Below are 8,815 nucleotides of genomic sequence, written 5' to 3' on the forward strand. Positions count from 1 at the left end.
AAAATCGGCATTGGTGTACAAAATTTTGGGTTGTGAATTCCCCCCCAACTAATCATAAACTTCGTAATCTTCCTTCGAAAGTTTTTAATTTGATATCAGATATGGAACAAATAAAAAAATGAAAAATGATATTGATCGCTGCTGATAAAGAAATATTTGCTTCACTATTTTCTAATTCTTTTTTTGAAAAACTGATAATATAAATTAAACACGTCTAAATATGTCATTATATTGAAACCTATGCGGAGTATGTATTATTACAAAGGATATAAATGTTTTTATTACGAAAAGTATGAATAATACACACAGAGTGCAAGGATAAAAACGCTAGAACCATTACACTTATGCCGCGCATCAGTCTCGCACTGTTATAACAAGACAACGAAAGAAGAGTTTCTTATTGTGGCAAGGCGACAAAAAATGGGTTTACTACGAAACACAAGTTTATATCGTGATGTGCAACACATTATGTAACATGTTCAGTTGCCTGTTTCCTACATGTGTACGAAAGTGAAAATCTGCAGCATACCTCTGTGCGTACCCGTAAAAATAAAGTCTGTATATAGCGGTCCCAATCGTTTTCCAGCGGTAGCGAACGTGTTAAATTTGAGACTTACAATAACTTCGCTCCAAAATCAAGGTCTTGGTTCTTTTTCTTTTCAAGCACGAGCTATTCCTTCATGATTTTTGTCAAAAACTTTTCTTTTTGTTGTGGGAACTAACTTCGCTTGCAAATTTGTGCAATTCTTTGGTTTGGCGCCGATCTATTAATAAGCATAAAGCGTATACCTGTGTCAGAGAAAGCTCGTTTGAGAATGTTTGTTGAAGAGCACTTGAATACTCCCGGCGCGTACCAAAATCGCACTGTAGCGTTATCAGCGGCGAATGCGGTATATGTGAACTATACGCTGGTCTACTACACTATCCTATATATCAGTTTCTGCCCGATTCAAGGCGTGATACGGGTTCGCGTGGATGGGAGACTGTATTGGCAAATAAACGAACAGATTGCTCGGAGTCGCTACGATATCGCTGATCCGGAAACGGACACACACACACAATCGAAAAAGGATTAAGATAACTATATTACTTCGATCTTCTCTTTAGGTCTTTCAACCAAAAATCAGAGAAATAATGCTTATACAGGATATGATACACAAGGTTACTGCCAAACCTAAGAAGCGTATAAAGGGGTGAAAATAGATCAACTTTTGAGGAACCTATGTTCTTCGGTGTCAATCCAGAGTACTTACAGGCCTTTGAATGTATGAAACTCGAATAATATACCAATGAAATAATCGCAACTTGCTACACATTTATTAGCTTTATTTTGTTTTTATTAATAAGGTTCGTTTTTGTTAAGGATTACATTAGCACAAACTAAAATTACAAAAGGTGTTCGAATTGGCGATCTCCACATTCAATGCAAGCATTGTATGGTCGTACAAACTCTGGCGCACTCTCTCAAATATCCCAGATAGGTATCTCACGTAATTCTTAACAAAACTTTAATAAAACCAAAATAAAGCTAGTAAAAGAGTAGCAAATTACGATTATTTCACTAGTATATTATTCGATTTCCATACATTCAAAGGTCTATACCGAGGTCTATACTGACTCAGGATTACTTCGGAGAACATATTGTAGGTTCCTAATCAAAAGTTCTATTTTGATCCCTCTATACGCTCCTTAAATTTGGCAGTAACCTTTTGAATCACCCTGTATATATTTAGATATACGCATGTATTTACAAATTTAAATACGGCCGTTTTCTCTTCCTGCATTATAATTGACATATTTTCTATGTCGAAGAGAAAAAACGGAAAAGAAATTTTGTGAGATGTTTAAAGAATGTTGCTTAAAAGGCAATGTAACATCGATTACCGAAAAGTTAAATAATTTCTATTCGAATCGCAACTTTGTCTAAACGTTAGAGTGTTAGACAATCGAACTTTTTTTAACTTAATCGGTGATCGATTCAATGGATAGAACCCAGTAAGCAAAAAATCATTATTACAATGTTATTGCAACAATATTCTAGAACTTGTAATGTTGTTAAATATGTAGTTCTTAATGTTGTATAGAACATCATTACGAATATACTTTGACCACGATTCCGAAATTTCAGTAATGTTGAAATGGGAGTGCCATAACGTTGCAAATAACATTTTGCTAAGGTTTTTCTATCATTCCTGTAATGTTTTTGAGATAAAAATTTAAACAAACTATCAATTTTATTACAATATTATATTAAAATTACCGTAATATTAATTCTAACATTTATTTAAAGTTATTATTAATATTTTATTTTCATTTCAGGGAGTATGTATTTATTTTCAATAAAATGCACTACACTAATTACCATAAAAAAGTTTTATTTATATGAACAAATATATACATATACATATACATATATAGGTTTTATTATGAGATTTATTTCGTGTGCCAATTATTTCTGCAAATTATTTCTGCCAATTACCTCAGAAAGTATTGATTAGGAAGGAATCCTAGGAAGGGATTTTTGAAGTCAGCCTTCGGATAAGGGAAATTAAGGTGCCTTCTAACTCTTCTTTAGGCAATGCGATACAGATGCTTTAGTTTAATATAACTCTTTTACTATTTTTTTCCAAACTCTTATTCTTTCCTTTTAAACAGATTATTAATCTTTCCGGATCTTTACCAAACAGTTGCTGAAAAATAAGAATTTCTCATTCAACTTCAGAAATATTAGTAACATCTTCAGTGAATTAGTCTGTGTATCAAAATATATTATGTCTGTTAAGTTAGCACCCCTCCCCCTCCGCAAAAAGCAGAATAACACATATGTAGAAATTAAATGCTCTTTATGTGCTAATTATTCTATTCATGATTTTTGTGCTTGAACGGTTTCGTGGGAAATTGCAATTGAAAGTGGAGATGCTGGCTTAACGTAAGCTAGCACCCCTACTCATTAAAATTATATTATAAAATAAAATACTCAATATAGTAGAATTATGTGCTTTTTATGTGCTTTCAAATGCCTCAAACAAAATTAGTTTATCTGTAATAGTTTAAAAGATATACGTAAAAAAAAGATCTATGTACTATTGATATAAGAGTAAAGTATCAGTTAAAATACAGAAAGCAATATAATTCTTGTCTTAAAATGTTTCTTGATTAATGTGTTCTCGAAATATGCACAATGAAATTTTCGTGCTTATCCCCTTTGACCGACTTGAACGTGAACACCCCATACGTACAAGAGTAAAGTACCACTTAAAATACAGATAACGAATTGGTTTTAGTCTTAAAATATTCCTCAATTTATGTGCTTTCAAAATATGTACAATGAGATTTCTGTGCTCATCCTTTTCGACCGACCCAAACGTGAACACCCCATACGTTCAAGAGTAAAGTACCAGTTAAAATACAGATAGTGAATTGGTTTTAGTCTTAAAATATTTCTCAATTTATGTGCTTTCAAAATATGCACAATGAGATTTCTGTGCTCTATATTAATATTTATAAAATTAAATATATGTATTTGTATACATTTTTAAAGTTATTTAATATGAGTTATGAGTAAGTATTGCAAAGTTGCTAAATATTATGGAGAATTTTTCACTGAGATTCTGAACAATATATAAATACATATAAATAAACATATGTTTAACTAATTTTTAACATTCCCTTTCTAATAACAGAAACAAAATATAATTTTCAAAATTAGTTACTCTTTAGTAAACTTTAATTTGTATTTATATAGAATCTCTTGTGTATTGTTTTTTATGATAATGTTACATGAATGATAGTGCAGTTCACGCTACAATTGTGCGACTAATACTTGAAAGATATATTTGTTTTATGATGTACATACAAAAGAATATGGTAATAGAATATTTAGATATTACATATATAATTATGTTTATTAAAAAAATTTGTATCAAAAAATTACATTGACAAAAAAAATTAATGTGATTTTTATGCTTTTAAAATCATTGTGCATATTTCGGGAGCACATAAATTGAGGAATATTTTAAGACCAAAACCAATTTGCTACCTGTATTTTAACTGGTACTTTCAAAAACACATTAATCAAGAAACATTTTAAGACAAGAATTATTACGCTTTCTGTATTTTAACTGATACTTTACTCTTATATCAGTATAGTATATAGATCTTTTTTTGCGTATATTTTTTAAACTATTACAGATAGACTAATTTTGTTTGAGGTATTTGAAAGCACATAAAAAGCACATAATTCTAGCATAATGAGTTTTTTATTTTATATGTAATTTTAATGAGTGGGGGTGCTAGCTTACGTTAAGCCAGCACCCCCAGTTTCAATTGCAATTTCCCACAAAACCGCTCGAGCACAAAAATCGTGAATAGAGCACATATAATTAACGCATGAAGAGCACTTAATTTCTGCATATGTGTTATTCCGGTTTTTTATGGGGGGTGCTAACTTAACAGACATAAATACATTATGTTACTTTTTTACCTTTTAAGATTTTTTTCTTTGTTTACGGATGTTTGCAAATCTAAGCCATTCCATTATAGAGTGTTCCAAGTCTTTCTCTATATTACAAGGAATTGTTGTCTAATAGCCTCTAAAACAAGAAGAATTCAATATAGTTTAGATAAGAAAAAGGTTGTAATTTAATATATATATAATTTAATTATAATAAGCAGCTTTACTTACGACTTGTGTAAAAGCTTCTTGATCATCTTTTAGCATTTCTAGTATCTTGTACAGAGTTTTCCTTATAATATATTGTTCACTGATGTGTATCTTAGCCAGGGTCAAATTTTTCAAATGGTGGTTTTTTTGAATTTGATACAACAATTGATCCCATATGTTAAGACATATTCATTGCCCTGTACATATAAAATACGCTTACAATAATATATTTATATACTTTAGAGTATGATAGCACATATATGTGAAAAAATATAGAAATAAATAAAAAGTCAGTTTTGGTCTTGTTTGTACTGATCGTTTGTTACATCTATCAACTTTATACTAATTTTATACTAAATTACTCTTACAGTGGTACATGCAAACAATGATGTATTAAAGCCGTACAATACTTTAACAAATCGTCTTCATGCATAGTGTACCAGCTTTATACGTTATCATTTACATATTTCGTCAAATTTTGAGGTTATTTTATAGAAAGTTATACTGTTTGCTACCATTGAAATAATAGCATTGACGAACCTTGATGATATTTTTAATGTCCAAGGACAAATCTATTATAAAACGTAAAAAAATTAATTGATATTTCCTCTCTTTTGTAAATCTCTCTTGTAAATTGGAAAATGAATCCTACATCACCAGCTACTATTCATAGCACAATAAATAATTATAGCACGTATGGTTAATTGAATTCTTATCATTAATATACAACTTTTAGAATATAAATTATTATTACTTATATATAAATATGCTGTAAATAAAGAGCACTCTGTACTCCTCGATTGACACACGTGTATACGTACTCACGCATCGTATGTAAGATAATCATGTACATCATGGCTGTCGCGATGAGCGTTGCGCACAATATAAAACGATACAATTGTATAATACTTTCCTTAGAATATTGCTCAGCCTCGCGGCCCGAGTACATACATCAAGAATATGTTTGATCCTTAATACTTTGGTATATTTCTTTTCTTCTGCAAATCTCTCTCTTATATAGGTCAAAAAATAGATCTTGAATCACCAGCTACCTATTTACAGCACATATAGATAATTAAGTTCTTATCATTAATATGCAAGTTTTAGAATATAATAATTACTTACTCATATAAAAATGTTGTATACAATTAAAAGCGCTCGACAGCACAAGCACAAACGTACGTGTATATGACACACTCACGCATCATACGTATATGTAAGATAATGCGACTACAGTCTCCAGAACTATTACTGCTTCCGATAAGCTGTCGCGACAAGCGTGCGTCTGCTCATGATCTCGACGCGTTCAAACAGCTAAAAATAATCGGCAGTAAATTGCAAGAAAATAGCAAATAATTCCACTATATAGCTTCTACCGATACCCAAAGAACGTTATTTGTAGTTAACCTAAATTATAGGTTATAAATAATCATATCAACTTATTCATAGCACGTATGGTTAATTGAGTTCTTATTATTAATATACAACTTTTAGAATATAATAGTTACTTACTTATATATAAATATACTCTAAATAAAGAGCACTCCGCACTGCTCGATCCACACGCGTATATACGCACTCACGCATTGTACATACGTAAATGTACGCATCATGGCTGTCGCGATGAGCGTTGCGTACAATATAAAACAATAACATTCTAACAACAGAAAATTAATATACTACCAACGTTATTTCCAAGTCCAAATTACAAGGAACTTTGAACTGTTGCATTGATCTCAAATAAATGTCAGAGTAACATTTGAAAAATATTTTCTGTAACGTTTTTAAAATATTTTAACAACATTCAGAAAAATCATATTACGAAATAATATTTTTCAAATATGTGTATAATATTATTAAAAAACGTTTAAAAAATACACATAAAGTCAATATTTCTAAACGTTAATTTAATGTTCCTTGCTTACTGGGAACTATCTACAAGATTTCTAACTCTGTATATGATTTGTCGGTGCTAATCTAATTTTTTATCCATGTGTCAAACAATAAATTAATATCTACAGTCTCTATAAATACAAATATGCAATTATAATTATATTCTGATTTAAAAACCGAAAATTATTTACGGCTATAAATATCTGCCGAAGTTACAATTTTCTGAATTAAGAGTAATTTGTTCTTATTAGTAATATCATGCATCATTGCTATCTGTCATGTATTATCTAACTTTATTTTATTAAAAAACGAAGATATCTTATCACAAACACCTACTGCCGCAATTGCGTCTTGCTGGAAATGCAAAGCTTATAGGCAAATAAATGCTCATCGCTAAGTTTGTATGTATATAACACTATGATATAATATATTTTTATAATCCTCAAAATCCACGAATTGCAATTAACACTTTGATCAAATTACGATTAATTTAATCGACGATTAACTTATTAAATAACACATTTACAATTTTGTTAAAATAGAATTAACATACATGCAGTGTCGGCAAAATTATCAGGCACTCATTATGCTGTAATGAATCTAATACCAGAAAAGACTCTATTGTTTAAAAGGTATTTACTAAAGTGTTCATTATTATAAACGCGTTAATGTTTACTTTTTTTTCAAAAATAAATGTTATTTTAGAAAAACTTTTAATAGGGTCTTACCTTTTATAATTTTGCATTTCCAGGTAGACGCAATTATAACAGCAGATATTTGTGATAAGATATTTTCCCGTTTTTTAACAAAAACGAAGTAATTTTCATTATCATTTTAAATTGGAAGCTGATAAAGTTAGATAGTAAATGATAGCAATAATCTATACTATTATTATAAAGCAACAGGGTTTGCATTTTTTTTTGTTCGCTATGATCTCGGAAAACAATGGACCGAATTTTTACCAAACGTATATGAAATAGGGGTAGAATTTTCTGGGGAGTGCTATAGGGTGTATAGTTTTTCGTTACCGATTTTCTGGAAACCGGGTTTTTTAATTTCTTCAATTTTTCGGCAAATAATTGACGGAATTTCAAAGAATTGTATATAAAACAGGGGTTGAATTTTCCGGTGAGTGCCATAAAATGTATAATTTTTTGTTACCGATCTCTTTGGAAGCTGGTACTGAAATTTTTGAAATTAAAAATTATTTGACCGAATTTTTATTAAATTTTATATACTTTTAATATCGATTTTTTTGGAAACCGGTATCAGAAGTTTTTCGAATTAAAAACCATTTGACCGAATTTTTATTAAATGTATATGAAATAGGGGTAGAATTTCCCGGGGAGTGTAGAGGTAGAGTGTATAGTTTTTTTTACCGATTTTCTGGAAAGCGATTTTTTTAATTTTTCTAATTTTTCGAGAAATAATTGACCAAATTTTTACTAAAAGTATATGAAATAGGAATAGAATTTCCCAGGGAGAACTATAAAGTGTATAATTTTTTGTTACCAAGATCATAGAAAATAAAAAAAGGCTACAAACTGTTTTTTTATTATAATAGTAAAGAATTTTACATAAAACAGGAGTAGAAGTTTCGAAACTAAATAAGTTGTTAAATTCACATGTTAAATATTAATCAATTAATCAATATCGAAAGTCGCTTTCGGAAAATAATTGATCGAATTTTCTGTGGTGTTATTTTTTGACCCGGTATTTATTCTTTTTTAATAGAGAATAAATAAGTTGTTAAATTCACATATTAAATAAAACAAGGGTAGAATTTTCGAGACTAAATAAGTTGTTAAATTCACATGTTAAATGTTAATCAATTAATCAATATCGAAAGTCGCTTTCGGAAAATAATTGATCAAATCTTTCTGTGGTGTTATTTTTTGACCCGGTATTTATTCTTTTTGAGTAGAGAATAAATATGTTGTTAAATTCACATATTAAATATCACTTAAAAAACCAAGGAATAAAATCGGTAATCGGTAAGTGAAATATCGAGGTTCTGTGTGCATCGCGAGCAATCTTAAAATTCCCGAAAAAACTGCCTTTATTAAGAAATTCTACCCCTGTTTTATATACAATTCCTTAAGATTCGGTCAACAGTATTTTTTTCTCAATGTACGGGAGTTTCCGTATGAGAGCGTATGAGAACAATGCATATGGAGAGAGGGAGAGAGAGAAAGAGAGAGATTGATTGATTGATTGATACGTTTAATTATGCCCGAGCAATGGCTAAGGGGCAAAAAA

The 8,815-nt window shown here is 29.9% G+C and overlaps 1 long non-coding RNA gene across 4 annotated transcripts; it reads right to left on the reverse strand.

Moving 5' to 3' along the window:
• Positions 1–2,644: 2,644 nt before the first annotated feature.
• On the reverse strand, positions 2,645–6,222 carry LOC112467474. Of its 4 annotated transcripts, XR_003042262.1 has the most exons (7): positions 6,176–6,222; positions 5,789–5,977; positions 5,485–5,715; positions 5,204–5,235; positions 4,685–4,860; positions 4,484–4,592; positions 2,645–2,690 (listed from the first exon to the last, which is right to left on the reverse strand). It is a non-coding gene; the product is annotated as an uncharacterized LOC112467474 (long non-coding RNA). The 4 variants fall into 4 exon arrangements; XR_003042264.1 differs by lacking the exon at positions 6,176–6,222 and having other exon boundaries at positions 5,489–5,715; positions 5,789–5,898; XR_003042265.1 differs by lacking the exons at positions 5,204–5,235; positions 6,176–6,222 and having other exon boundaries at positions 5,489–5,715; positions 5,789–5,898.
• Between the last annotated feature and the right edge of the window lie 2,593 nt (positions 6,223–8,815).

This window comes from Temnothorax curvispinosus, unplaced genomic scaffold (assembly GCF_003070985.1).
Source record: "Temnothorax curvispinosus isolate PA1 unplaced genomic scaffold, ASM307098v1 QBEX01017402.1, whole genome shotgun sequence".
NCBI classification, from domain to species: domain Eukaryota; kingdom Metazoa; phylum Arthropoda; class Insecta; order Hymenoptera; family Formicidae; genus Temnothorax; species Temnothorax curvispinosus.